Below are 14,803 nucleotides of genomic sequence, written 5' to 3'. Positions count from 1 at the left end.
TATTTATTTATTTATTTATTTTTAATAAAAGGTTGGAAGAGTGGGGCACCTTGGCAAGCACCAGGAAAGGTGTCCAGAGGGTGTGCTAGTGCATCACATGGCCTACCCCTGTTGTCTATCTGAAATCTCCACTTGCTATTAACATGTGGACCATATCATTATAGGTGATTTGCAGGTTGAAAGGGAGGCATTGTGGTGACTTGTTTGGGAAGTGAAAAATATGTTGGTGGGAGCTTACCAATACTGTTATTTTCACTTATGGCCAACTGCCACCTCCAAGCCCCCCCCCCACACACACACACACATACTTGGATGATGGTGATGTAAAGCCTGGTTGTCGACAGAAAACTTACACTAATGGGGAAAAGGTGAAGGTCTTACCATGTGCCTTTGCACACAAGCTCACCACTCAATATGTGTACTTGACAGACACTGGAATAGCAGGGTCAAAACATGGTATGCACATGGCGGATTATGCAACATGCTGGACTGAAGTGGGAAAAGTAACACAAAACACCAACAAAGCTTTAGCTTGGAGCAGAGAGACCCCCCCACACACATACACACCAGCGTTTACAGAAAGAACACATTGGTGTCATGAACACACTGGCAGATATTCCTAATAAGAATCAAAACGTGAGAGAAGAAAGAGAAAGCAAATTATGGTTGCCAAATAAGGAGTAAGGAGGGCACTGGGGAAATGACGTAGCATTCTTTGGAGGCCCCACAATGGGGAAAACTCAACTTTCAGTGGTACAGCCTGGCCATGCAAGGGGCAGACTGGATAGATCCAGGACAATATCAGGAGAAACATGTACATCAGAGTGGTATATTTAACTCCTTCTGATGAAGAGGAAAGCAAACCTAGGGATGTATGAGCAATTTGTTTCAGTTTGGGACAGGTTCAGAGGAGGGCAAAAATCATGGTCATGTATGGGAAACAAGACCCATGAGGAAAGGGCAACTATAAGAACATAAGTAGAACCATGCTGGATCAGAAGAAAAGCCTAACTAGTCCAGCATTCTGTTCTCACATTGGCCAAGAAGATGTTCCAGTGGGAAGCCCACAAGCAAGAAATGAATGCAGTAGTGCCCACAAACTGGGATTCAGAGGTACATTGCCTCTGCTACTGGGGGTAATTAAAGTCTACATGACTAGTAGCCACTAATAGCTGTACCTTCTGTGAATTTTTCTAATCCCCTTTTAAAGCCATCCATATTGGTGTTCATTACTGTATCCCCCCCCCCCACACACACGTTTAAACAACCAAATAATCCAATTTTTCTGGGAGTGTATTTATCTTTGGGAAGTGAAATACATAGTTTAACTATGTTCAGAGTGTAAAAGTACTTTTTGTTTGTTTGTTTGTTTTGTTTTTTTTTTGAAATGGATATATTTAGCCTGGAAAAGAGAAGACTGAGGGGGACATAAAGGACGGTCTCACAGAGGAGGGTAAAGACTAGGGATGGGTGAGAATTTCATTGGGTCCACATTGTGATGCTGAACCAAAACATGGACTGGAATGCAGTAATGACGGGAAACCTGCACTTTCCTTCAAGGTCCATCAATTCAAAGAAAATGTGCACCAAAAAATGTGCACACATTTGGAAAAAAATGTGCACAGCATTGCACACATCCTGTGTGAGTACATTTCTGAAGTGCACACAAAATTCATGTGTTTGGGGAAAACAAACCACACACACTCTGTGGAACTCCCTCCCTAGGGAACTCCACCATGCCCCCTCTTTAATGACCTTCCGCCACCCATTAAAAATGTGGTTGTTCAGGCAGGCATTTGGGGTGGGTTAGGGTATTTTTTAGAAATAGGATGTTTTTAATATAGAATTCTATTGTTTTAAACTGTTTCTATTATTGTACATCGCCCAGAGTGGCTGGGTGACCAGGCAGATAGGTGATTAATAAATTTAATTAAAAAAATACAATGAAATGCACAGAAGTATTTGCATTAAAAATAAAAAAGAATAGTCTGCAAATTGGTATGGCAATGGGTTAGAATTATATAAATCTGGGAACCTGCTCAGAAACAGACTTGGAATTGACCATTCCTGGCAAATACCTGTTCTCTTCTCTGCTGCTTCAAAGGGCAGGAGGATTAGATCTAACAGGCATAAGTTACTGGGGGGGGGTAGATTTCTGCTGAGAATTAGGAGAAACCTCTTGACAGTAAGAGCAGTTTGACAATGGAAACAATTACCTAGAAGGATGGTGATTGTCTCTCACTGGGGGTCTTCAAGCAGAGACAGGGCAGACATCTGTTAGCATTGCTCAAACTCTGAATTCCTCTCATGTAGGGAATTCATGTAGGAATTCCTCGCATGTAGCATCATGTTGGAAAACCTCCCCTGTGATTCTTATTTTCTGCCTTGGGGCTGGACAGGAATGTGGTCCATCCAATCCTATGAAATCATGGAAGAAAACTGAAACTTGTCAAGGCACATTTCATTTCCAATTCTGGGATTGAGGTGTTGTGGCAGGGAGTGGGGGAAGAGAGAGAGCCCTTGCTCATGCTTAGGATCTTACAGGTGCTGTTTAAATATGCAAAGCATATGAGCCACATCGATATTTACAAGATGGCAGAGAACAGCTCTGAAGGTAATAGATTTCTTTTGTTGTTGTTGTTGTTGTTGTTGAAAATTTGCATTATAAAAATGTATTTAAGTGGAAACAGATCTAACAGAGCACACATTTTAAAACTCTGCCTCCCAATATATTTACCTGGGTGAACAGCTGTTCTGGTCCCCAGAGTAAATAATTAAATGTTTTTAACGAAGCTACACTTACACATATTTACCAAATAGACTGGGATAAAAATTAGTATGCTGTAAATTAATTGCCCCGGTTGATTATAGCAGTTCTGGGCCCTGCCTGGAATTGGTGACAGTTACCTTTGCAAAGGAGAGGACACCATGAACGCTTTTCCAGCTTTAAAGAAAAGATGACAAGGCAAATTGAGTTATTTTCTACCCCGATTGTTTTGCTTGCTAATTTATGAATTCATTTAAGGTTTATAATTTTATATTCCAACATTCTGGGCAAATTCCATCTCAAAGTAGTTCAGATTAAGTTGTCTGGATCCCTAAGGAGAGGGATGCAGAACCTCAGGCATGTTGGATGAATCTGGCCTGTCTGGAGTCCTAACGTGGCCCTTTGAGGTTTCTGAGACAGCCACACACCCTTCTCCTTTCCCCCAACCACTGAGCATTGGATTGCCTGGCTTTTGTGCAGTTTCCCTCAGTCTAGAAAGCTGAAATGCTTCTCCTAAGGCTTTGTTAGTGGGAGCAAGAGCTTTCAGCTAAAATATACCGGTATTGTTGGTCTTGCCCCCTTTTGCCTTTAGCCCCACCTGCCACTGGAATGTGGTCACCAACAGCTTCTCCAAAACGGAATTCAGACCTCAAGCTGAAAGGGCTCCGACACCCTTGCCTAGGGATGTACAGATTTGGTTAAATCCATTCTGTCTGTATTTTACACATTGTCAGGTGGCTCATGGATTTGATGGATTTGGATTCCCCTGCCCCCAACCCCTTGGAAAAGTCTGCAAAAAAGTCAGCCACAATTTATGGAACTTTCAGTGGCATGGAGTAGTGATGTACGGAAGTCACTTATCACTTACTTACTTAGCTTGCTTCGCGGTGGGGGGGAGGTGCTTCGGTTCTCCCCCCGAAGTTCAGGCTGGGGGGGGAGGTGCCCCGCCTCACCCGGCTGAAATTCAGGCCAGGGAGAAGCGCCCCATCTCCCCAGCCACGAAATAAAAAGTGAATGGAAAAACAAAACAAAAAAACCCACCCGTGATAGGCTACATAACGATTAACGTAGCCTATCACGGCTAGATTTCCAAAGTCAGCCGTGATAGGCTACGTTAATCGTTATGTAGCCTATCACGGGTGACTTTGGGGAAAAAAAAGCGCGTACGCAAATGGCGGCGCCCATGGGCGCCGCCATTTGCGTTCCTTATTTGGGCCCGGGTAGTCTACGTAAATCTTTACGTAGACTACCTGGGCCCAAATAAGGAACACAAATGGCGGCGCCCATGGGCACCGCCATTTGCGTACGCGCTTTTTTTTTTTTCAAAGTCACCCGTGATAGCCTACGTAACGATTAACGTAGCCTATCACAGCTGACTTTGGAAATCTAGCCGTGATAGGCTATGTTAATCGTTACGTAGCCTATAATGGGTGTTGTTTTTTTTTACTTTATTTTGTAATGGCGGCAGCAGCAGCCGGTCGGAAGACCAGCCGCCGCCCCCGTCCCCGATGAAACGCCGCCGAAACGCCGCCGGGACCTGCCGCCGAGAGGGACATTCGCAGGAGGTAAGTCCCATCCCGGGGGGGGGGGGGGCAGAGAATTTCACCAACAATTTCGGGGGGCCGAATGCATCGGCATTCGGCCTCCCCGAGATTTGTGGAGAAATTCACAGCCATCCCTAGTATGGAACATTCTGCGTATTCTTCTTAGCTCAGCATACAGTCAATGAGCGGAGCACACACACAGGTTGCTGAACAGCAGAGGCTGAAGTGAGGCTGAAAAGAGATCAGATACATTTTTTTACATAAATGTCATATTTTTATTTATTTATTTATTCATTCATTCATTCATTGATTTATTTACAACATTATTGTAAATAATGATTTATTTACAACAAAGATTACATAGACTACGGCGAAAATTAGGGCAATGCTATTTGCGTTGCCCTTATTTTCGCCGTAGTCTACGTAAAGGTTTACGTAGACTACAGCGACCAAATAAGCAACGTGAATGGCAGCTCCCTATGGGGGCCGCCATTTGCGTATGCGCTTTTTTTTTTTTAAAGTCACCCGTGATAGGCTACGTGACGATTAACGTAGCCTATCACAGCTGACTTTGCAGATCTAGCCATGATAGGCTACGTAAATCATCACGTAGCCTATCACGGGGGCGTTTTTTTTTTTAACTTTTTATTTTGCGGCCAGGCGAGGCGAGGCACCTCCTCCCCGGCCTGAATTTCGGCCGGGCGAGGCGGGAAGCCTCCCCCCCAGCCTGAATTTCGGCCGGGCGAGGTGGGAAGCCTCCCCCCCCGGCCTGAACTTTGGGGGGAGCAGCGAAGCGCCTCCCCCCCACTGCGAAGCAAGCTGCGAGACCAGGTAAGTGGCTTTTGTGCACCCCTAGCCTCAGACCCAAATCAGATCCTCTCTAGAAAAATCAAGGATTCGCATGTCTCCATATTGATTTACATGAGAAAATGAAGGCATGACTGTGGGAGTGTTGGTTTGGTTTTTTGTTTGTTTTTTTTGCTGTTTGTTTTTTACTTTTTACCAAAACTGGATCACATTTGAGGACTTAGTAGTCCATTCTGAGTAGATAAAGACTGCCAAATTTCAGACAAAAGGTACATGTGTTTCTGTGCTAGGCATCATTACAGTATGATGGAGATTATTATTATTATTGGGGGATGTCTATATATTTGTTTAATTTCTTGGCATAATTGGATGAAATTTGCAGTCATAGTCTGAAAATTCATTCAGTCTGAGGAGATGAAGCCTGATAAATTCATCTCAGGGGGGCAAGGTTGTGTAAGGGAAATGTTTAAGGTTTGGGGGAAAATAGGTTTGCTTATCTCCTGTGGTTGGGGGGGGGGGTTGTATGATAATGTCATACACTATAGATGGGCCCCTAGGTAAGTAACCTACAAAATTTCAGAAGGATAGGTGCAGAGTTTAGGGAGTTATGATGAATGGAAAACTATTAGATGCTTTTCTTTTTTGTTTTCTCTTCAGTTGACACCAACAGATAAATTGTTCCTTCTTGATACCTCTCAAAAGCAGAAATAAAAATGAAGTTATTCCCTGGTCAGAAGCTAAAGTCCCAAAACTTCATCATTTCCCTCAACCCTACCCCTTGTCTGCGATTTTCCTTTTATGGATAATTTGGTGGGGCAATGTAACTTTTTTTTTTTTTTAACGTATCATCTGAGACTGCTTGGCTAGCATTCATATCCTCTGAATAAGGATGTCCATCCTCTGAAAATCTTCCCCTTTGGGCACCAACGGATCTCCACTGCCCACCTGGCTCAGCTTTTCCTGAAATCCAGGAACTTTTTGTGTTGGTTTCTTTCTTGTCAATAGAAAGTTTCGCAAAATGTGGGTGCAATTTGTGTAATTTCTTCAAATTCTGGCCATAATTTGCATAAATAGTGCAAATTTATGCACTATGCTCTCTTTATGCTCTCTTCTTGAAAGCACCCTTGTTGATGGGAAAGCAAGCCTATGACAGCCCTAAAAAACAAACTAACAAAAACTTGCTTGGTTGTCTGGGAGATCAGAATAGAGAAGGTGGATTAAAGGATAATGTCTCAGTTTGCACTTTGGGATGGACAGTTCTGGAGGGATGAGCCACCTGCACTCTACAGGAATTCCTACTGTGAGACTACCATGATACATTCCTGTATGTGGTAAAGAGTTTAGATTGTAGTCCTAATTCAGCAGGTGTGCTGATTCCATGTAAACACATGAGCAGAGGGAGCGTGCTAGCTCTGAATCCTACTTGTTTATGTTAATGAATGGTAATGGTAGTGTCACATTGGATACAACTCATAATATTCTACTAGAACGTTACAATTCGAAAATTACCAAAGCATTCCAACAATACCTTGAAATGGAATTCAGCGGTATAAAAACTGTTCCCAGAGCCACAACAATAAAAGAGCAGCATGAATCAATAAAAAATGCAGGGATGTCCACTGCTGAGAAATCAAGCCCTTTTTGGGCTCACAAGATTTTTGTGGTGCACCTGATTCGGCTTGCATTCATGAGATGAGGTGAAGTTTTTTCATTTTTAAAAAAAATTGCATAAATAGACATTTGCACAAATTGTCTATTTATGCATTTAAAACACACACACACAGAGAGAGAGAAAGAGAGAGAGAGAGAGAGAGAGAGAGAGTGAGAGAGAGAGAGAGAGAATCACTAGCTGGCCTGACTCATTGTGGGATGAGTCAATCCAGCTGGCAGAAGATGGAATGGAGTCCAGGGGGCTGAGCCAAAGTCCAGAGGGATGAGCTCGATGCCACATCCCCCCCCAAAAAAAAAATCAGTTAAAAGCCATTTGAAAGATAGGTAGTCTTTCAAAGCCTTAACAACAGCAACAGCAGCAGCAACAGCAACAAGAACAACAACAACTGCAGTGGAGGATGTGACTGTACATCCCTTTACTTCCCTTTCCATAAGGTATGGGCCACTACTTTGAAGACCTTGTCTCAAGTGCTTGCTCATTTGATGCCACTCTTAAGGCATGGGCAGGTTTGGTCTTAGGCAATAGCTTTTTAATCTTGTGCAATAGTTGAGTGGAATAGATTTCCCCCCTTGAATTGTACGCACACATTACTCAATGAGTAATACATTTCCTATATGTTGAGCACCTAATTTGCTTCTGTAGGAACAACTTCATTCCCTAACATTTCTGGGGCAGCTTCTACAACTGTGATCTAAGGCATTCAACACGTTATTTATTCCCAAAATGGAGAATATGCTGTAATTTCATTAACTGAACCACCTATATTCCTCCAGTAAAGAGAGTTGGGTAATTCTGGAACTTGATAGGCAGAGGTTACATTGCCATACCTACACACCCCTGCTGAGGTAATAAGAAGAGCATTATACCTGACAATGTGAGAAAATAACTGAGCCCACTTACATCACAGGGAGAAGGATTTTTGCTTCAATTGTTTATTAATATTTAGCAAAATAAAAAGGGGTAAGGAGAGAAGAGAAAGACAGTTGTGCTTGGTGATCCATAATCACATTAATACTTTATGCCTATATTTGTCAATATATTAATGCAATATTTTATGGCATGCATTATTTATATTTGCTGCTGAATGTTTTATGCAGGCCTTCTTCAACTTTTTTTTTCTTTTTAACTTTGATTTTGATACATGTCAATTCCAGAGAGAGGCCTTTGTCTAATTTTAGAACAATGAGCAGTTGTTAATGTGGCATTAAAGAAGATGTGTGGGTTCCGATCTGAGCACAGTAAACAGAAATTGTGGCATTTTTCTTCTCTCCTTCTTGAGCTCTCCATTTCCAGCTTCCACCCTTCCCATTATTGTGAAAAAGGAAAAAGCAGAGATTAAACTCCAGAGCAATGGAGTTTTGATCATTTCTTGCTTATGCCAGTATCTTTATGAAACATCGGTTAACACCATATGAAAGTCTGCTTGCTGGGGGAATATAGTTGAACTGCTTGCCGCCTTATCTTCAGCAGGCTGTAATGCCACCATAGGAAATCTTTGGGAAGACAATTCTGAAAGTGTGAGGTCGGTATCCATAAAAAGCCCTGACATAGCTTGGGAGGCACAACTACTTCCATGACAGTTCAGGAAAAGCGCAATTCGATCAGTAAGGAGTGGTTTCTTTACATCAGACCATGTCTGTCATAGGTGCCAATAGAAGCAGAGGCTTGAACCCCATGTTCTCCATGTCTGCTGAGAGCTCCAAGTTATTGGAGGCAGCTGTGGCACATGAGAGAGACAGAAAAAAAAGTTATTCCAGCCCTTGGAGCACTCTAGAAGAACAGAGGCCCCTAGGAACCAAAGCCCAGGACCGGTCTTACCATTAGACAGTGGGAAGCAATTGCCTCAGTTGGCAAATGCTCAGAGGCCATAGCAAAGTGTTGTCGGTGAGACCTGAAGACCATGTGGCCTGCCCCACACCACCTAAGTTAGCCTGCTACCTTCAAGTGCGATGGAGGATTCTCTCCCACCCTTTGTTGCAGTTAGGGCTGTGTAGAGAATGATCCCCCAATCTGCCTTGGAGGCCACTTTGGGCCTTCCAAGACAGGCCCAATTCACTTCAACTGATTCAGGAGGGGGGGACCCACTTCTGCCTCTGGAGCCAAAGTGGCATCCGGATGGCCAAATCCGTCTTTGCCCCCCTTCCCCGATGTGCTGCGCGAACCCCCAGCTCCTTACCTGGGCCTTTGGAATGTACAGCGGCAGCCGTCTTCTTGGTCCAGGAAGTTGCTGCCACCGCCAGCTCCTGGGAAGCGCCATTAAAAAAAAAAAAAATCTGCCTTGCCTCAGAAGCAGCGTGAAGCTACCTGAAGCACCGCACTTCGGCTTGGAATTCAGGCTTCAGACCAAAGCGGTGCGCAGCCCTGGTTGTGGTACACGGATTCATCTTCCAGTCCAGTTGGGTTTTGTATCTGGAATGAGAGGGGGTGCCATCTTGTTCTTAGCTTCAGGCAGAAAAATGTATTAGGCCAGCCCTACTGAAGACAGAGCTGACCCAAGACACTTTGCTGTCTGAGGTGAAGGAAAGATGCTGCCCTGTCTCATTCCACCTATGGTAGTCAAGCAGACCAAGCGTAGAGTCTTACTTCAATATTGACAGTGGGACAGCGTCCCTTATCACACCTGAGGGAAGTAGGGTAGCTTAGGGGGCACATGGTAGGTTACATGGCATTCACAGTTCTGCTGCTCCTCACTCTCTAGCATCTGCTACCTGAGGTGCCTGCTTCACTCTGCCTAATGGTAGAGCTGACCCTGCCCAAAGGAGTGGAGAGGAAAGGTATCCCACAAGGTGACATGTCCTCACTGCTCCTTAGGGATGCATGAGGATTTCATTTTTGATCACGAAACACACACACACATGCCCCATTGGAGGCTCCAGACATGAGCATGTGTCCACTGAAAATATTCACAAATTTTTGAACATGTCCTTGCATTCATCTCATTCCCAATTCCGAGTTTGATTTGCACAACTGTCCAAATTTGTGCAAATTTCCTCAATACATTGAATCACCCCTGCTTTAGTGTATGGAGGAAATTTGCACAAATTAGGGAAGATCTCTGCTTATTTATTTATTTATTTCCTGCCTTTTTTCCTCTAGCAACAAACCCAAGGTGATGTACATAATCCTCCTCCTCTGCATTTTATCCTCACAACAACAACCCTGTGAGGTAGGTTGGGCTGAGAGTCTGTGACTGGCCCAAAGTCACCCAGTGAGCTTCCATGACTGAGTGGGGACTAGAACCCGGATCTCCCAACTCCCAGTCCAACACTCTAGCCACTACACCACACTGGCTTTCCAAATTTGGGGAGATTTGCAAAAATCTCTCATTCGGCCTCTGCTCAATTTGTGCAATGTCCCTATTTGCGCAGAGAGAGCAAACGTGAACAGGAATCGGGGACAAGACCATCAGTAACTCCTCTCATGGGCCTTTTGTTCGGATTAGGAAGAATGGGCAGTTTGGAGGCTGAAAAGAGCTGTGTAATAGGGAGGGAGGAACAACAAAACACATAGCAACCTTGGCCATCTCACAACAATAAGGTAAATTCAGACACACCATCAAAAGAAATTCTAAAGCAACCCTGAGATTGAGTAGGGATGTGTGAACTCACCCCTGTCTGGGTTCTCCGGACTCCTGCCCAGCCCCTGTGCCCGCTCGCTTGTCCCCAGACTGCATTCAAGCCCCTCCCACTGTCAGCAAGCAGCCCACACTCACCCCAGTGTGGCCTCATCAAGCCCCCTGGTTGCTATTTCTAAAAAAAAAAAAAAAAAGTTGATTGCAAAAATTGGCACGTTTTTTGTATGTGCGAATACGCACATTTGTGCGAATGCACAGTCTCATGTGTGACATGAGCATTTTTGCAAAGACACACAGTGTGTGTACGAAAATGTGCATTTTTCATAAAATATGGATTTTCATGCATACATAAATATGTGCATGCACAAAATGCTCCTGGTGACCATGATCTCGACAAGGCTCTGGGGTGACTGCAGGCCATTCGCCGAGTGCGGGCAGGGGGCAAGCAGGGGCAGGGGCTCGGCGAGCAGGGCTCGGCGGTGCAGGAAGGAGCAGGGCCGCCAGTTTCCCGGACTAAATTGGGCGCCCGTGCCTTCGCTAAGATTGAGACAGGCAAATTGAAGCCTCTTTTACAGGGGAAGAAAACTTTCAGAAACTGGAGAACAGATTTTGGGACAATGCCAAGAGCAACTAATTTGAGGGCAGATTTCAGCACAACACTAATAGCGTCTCATGAACTCTATGGCTGAACAGGGATATAAATCCAAATCTTCCCAGTACACGTCCAATACTCCACCCCCTGCACCACATGGGCTCATCTGTCCTTTCTCTTCTCTTATATATGCATAAATTAGGACTGCACAAAATATTCCATGTCTTACTCATTCCTTTTTTTCCTCCAGCGGCTGTTGCTACTCCCTTTTTCCCGCATGAGTTGCACAGATCATGGATCACATTGTGAACTGGATGACACAACAATAGATAGTCAATTGGATGTGGCTGCAATGATGACATAACCGAGGGCAAGTGAGGGGGATTTAAACACAGAAGTGAAACTTTCCTCGAGGTTTGCCAAAATGTATCGAAAGGAGGAATTGTTTTGGGGCATTGTCACAGATGCTTTCCAAAATGAGTGAGAAGTTATAGCTCAGTCTTGGTTACCTTTGTAATAATAATTGGCTGATTTCTTTCTTTCTTTCTTTCTTTCTTTCTTCTTTCTTCCTTCCTTCCTTCCTTCCTTCCTTCCTTCCTTCCCTCCTTCCTTCCTTCCCCTCCCTCCCTCCCCCTCCATCCAAACAAGTAATTCACATGATGTCATGCCCTCTTACATCCTCACTATGCTCAAATTTTCCCTGGAACGTTGCTTTCCCACGTCCCACATTTCCCACATTATTTCTTCTTCTTCTTCTTCTTCTTCTTCTTCTTCTTCTTCTTCTTCTTCTTCTTCTTCTTCTTCTTCTTCTTCTTCTCCTTATTATTATTACTATTATTATTATTATTATTATTATTATTATTATTATTATTATTATTTAAGGCTCATAAAGTGCATTGCTGCATTGCTCCGAGACAGATGAGGCAAATCGCTCCGTGGGGACTATTCAGCCCCACCGCTTCACGGCATTGTGGCATATGGAGGCAAACCCCCAGGCACTGAGATTAGCTCTCGTGCTTCAGGTAACTCATTTAGCTTTGGTGTCATTTTACAATAAATATACCATCTACCGACACAAATTAGACAGCTATTGAGATTAATTCAGAGGCTCTATCGGCAACATCTTAAATCAAAAATCAGTCTTTATTAGCATGCTTGGCTGTACAGTTCTCGCTTTCCTCCCCCTCCTCCTTACCGTCCCTGCCACAAGAATAAATGAGGCCCTTTGGTTGACACAGCATATCAAGTGTTTTATAATGGTCTAATTGTAGCTAATGGTTTGTGCAGCTAATTAAGGCCCTATGAATTACAATAATCACTCAGCCTCATCTTCTAAGCCAGATAGTTCTATTCAACCATTCCTTTGGCGAAAGGAAGAGAGAAGAAAAACAGATAGCATAATGAACCTTTAGGCTCATTAGACCACAAAGAAATTAATAGAACTGATTCTATTTTTTATTATTTTTTTTGCTTGGGAGTTATTACAAAAATATTTACTTAAAAGAACACAGGTTCTTGCTGTGTGGAGAGAGAGAAAGAGAGAGAGAGAGACAAATGCTTAATTTCCCCCCCTCCCGAGTGAATTCATTAACAATGCCGGCATGCATCTTTGTGCAAAATGCTGAGATTAGATTCTAAAGGGGTGGGGGGATAGTGGGGGAAGAAATTTGTTTAGGGGCAAGGTGGAAGAGGAAACTGTGGAAAAGATAAGTCTGCTGTTAGTATTACACGACACATCCACGTGGCTTTTCATTTGTTCATTTGTTTCTGTACAACACTGATATCCAACTTTTCCTCAAAAGTTCAACTACTACAATAGGAATATACTAATCCAAATACACACACACACACACACACACACACACACTACAAATGCAGTAAAGCAAAATATATTGAATACACTAAAAAGCAAAATGAAAGGGAGAAAAAGAGTTAGATGGTGCACATTCACTTTTCTATCTAGATTTTGATCCAGGTTCCCTTGTGAAATTACACTGGTTGTGTGGGGGCCGCTACAGTGCTACCAGAGTAATGTAGAAAGAACTTATACTGTGGTTCTTCCCCATGGCATTGGCATCATTACTCAGGGAGCCCATGTGTCCTCTTTTACAGAGGGCAGCCCTCAGTTTGAAGTCATCTTCAGTTTGATGGGCTGTCCGGTCCGAGTCTGGTTTCAGGAGCAAGAACCATCAGAAGAAATAACCAGGGCAAGAAGCTTCCCACCAAGAGCGCCTGGACAGCAGACTAAGCAAGGCCCACAGGTATAATCCCTCTAATATTGCGCTTATTTAGCTTTCCCAGCTCCAAACTGCACATATTTGAATATGCACATCATTTTAACTTCCTGTTTTACGCAGAAATCAAAGGAGCAAAAATGGTGGCGTGCACTGAAGGGGTTCGCGGTGAGCACTGGGGAATTCACCGAACTTGTGGGTGACTTGAGCGCAGGCTCGGGGGGATGCGAGCAGGGGCGCTGCTTTGGTGAGGGCCTGGAGGTGGGGAACCAGAACTAGGGTGAGTTCTTACATCCCTAACTGACATTATATGAAGCCCAGGATTCCTTGCTCTGACTAGCAGCACCTAGTCTCCAAGGCCCGGCCACTTAGGGATGGGCAAGATCACTGTGGTCCAGGTTGCACACCACTCGCTGGACCCCCACAGGCTGCCCGCCCCTGCTTGCCACTTGGTCCGTGATCACCTGCCTGGCGAGTGGCGTGTGCCCGCCCGATCCCTCACCGACCCACTAATTTGCGTAAAAATGGTGGCTCAGCCTTTTTTTGTAAAGGCCGATTTTACACAAATGGTGGCTGTAAAGCAGGCATTTATGCAAGTTTACACATGAAATGACAGACGTCAAGTGGTCATTTATGCAAGATTACAGGTGAAATGGCCATTATGTCTGTAATCTTGTTCAAATGGCCACTTTATGGCCACCATTTGAGTAAAATCAGCCTTGTGGCTCGGTGAGGGATCAGGGATCCCCGCCGTTGCCCAACTTGGCACGTGCGAAGTTAGGCAAGCGCGGGGATATGCGGACTGGCATCCAGGCAGCCAAGCCAGCTAATTCTCACCAGGCCTTGAGCCCCAGTCAGACACCTGCAACGTCATAGAATCATAGAATCATAGAATAGTAGGGTTGGAAGGGACCTATAAGACCATCAAGTCCAATCCCCTGCTCAATGCAGGAATCCAAGTCAGAGCATCCCTGACTAGGGATGTTGGAGAAATACGCCATGGACTCTAGTGAGGCTGGATTCTTTGGAATCCGCCCCCACCCCGGAGTCCATGGAAGAACGGCCTCCCCCCCGACACCCCCCGAAATCCACCACTGGGACGGACCTAGCTGGCGGAGGATGCGGTTGTGGCAGTTGTGGTGGCGGATGCGGTGGTGGCGGATGCGGCAGCGGATGTGGTGGCAGCAGCTCTGGCTTGTCTTCCAGCTGCTGCCAGGCTGCTGCGGCCACAAATGGCAGCTGTCGTAGTGGCCGCCATCTGTGTGCCTGCATTAGGCCATGCTAGGCTATGTAAATACTTACATAGCCTATCGTGGCAAAGAGCAGGGGTGCAAATGGCAGCCGCTATGCCATTTGCGCCCCTGCTCTTTTCCATAATAGGCTATGTAAATACTTACGTAGCCTATCACTTGGCAGGGACGCAAATGGCGGCCGGCATAGCGGCCGCCATTTGCGGCTGCAGCAGCCCGGCAGTGGCTGGAAGTCGGGCTGTGGCCAGCCCCGGCCGGTGGCTCCGCGGAGTTGCTGTGGAGTGGAGCCGGCCAGGGAGGATTCCAGAGGGGGGCGGAGTGCCTCACCCCCCATCGCAGATGGCCCCAGCGGAACCAGGTAAA

This window comes from Heloderma suspectum, chromosome 2 (assembly GCF_057233095.1).
Source record: "Heloderma suspectum isolate Gila_16-S chromosome 2, 16-S_ref, whole genome shotgun sequence".
Classification (NCBI taxonomy): domain Eukaryota; kingdom Metazoa; phylum Chordata; class Lepidosauria; order Squamata; family Helodermatidae; genus Heloderma; species Heloderma suspectum.
Note: the sequence above shows the minus strand (reverse complement) of the source record.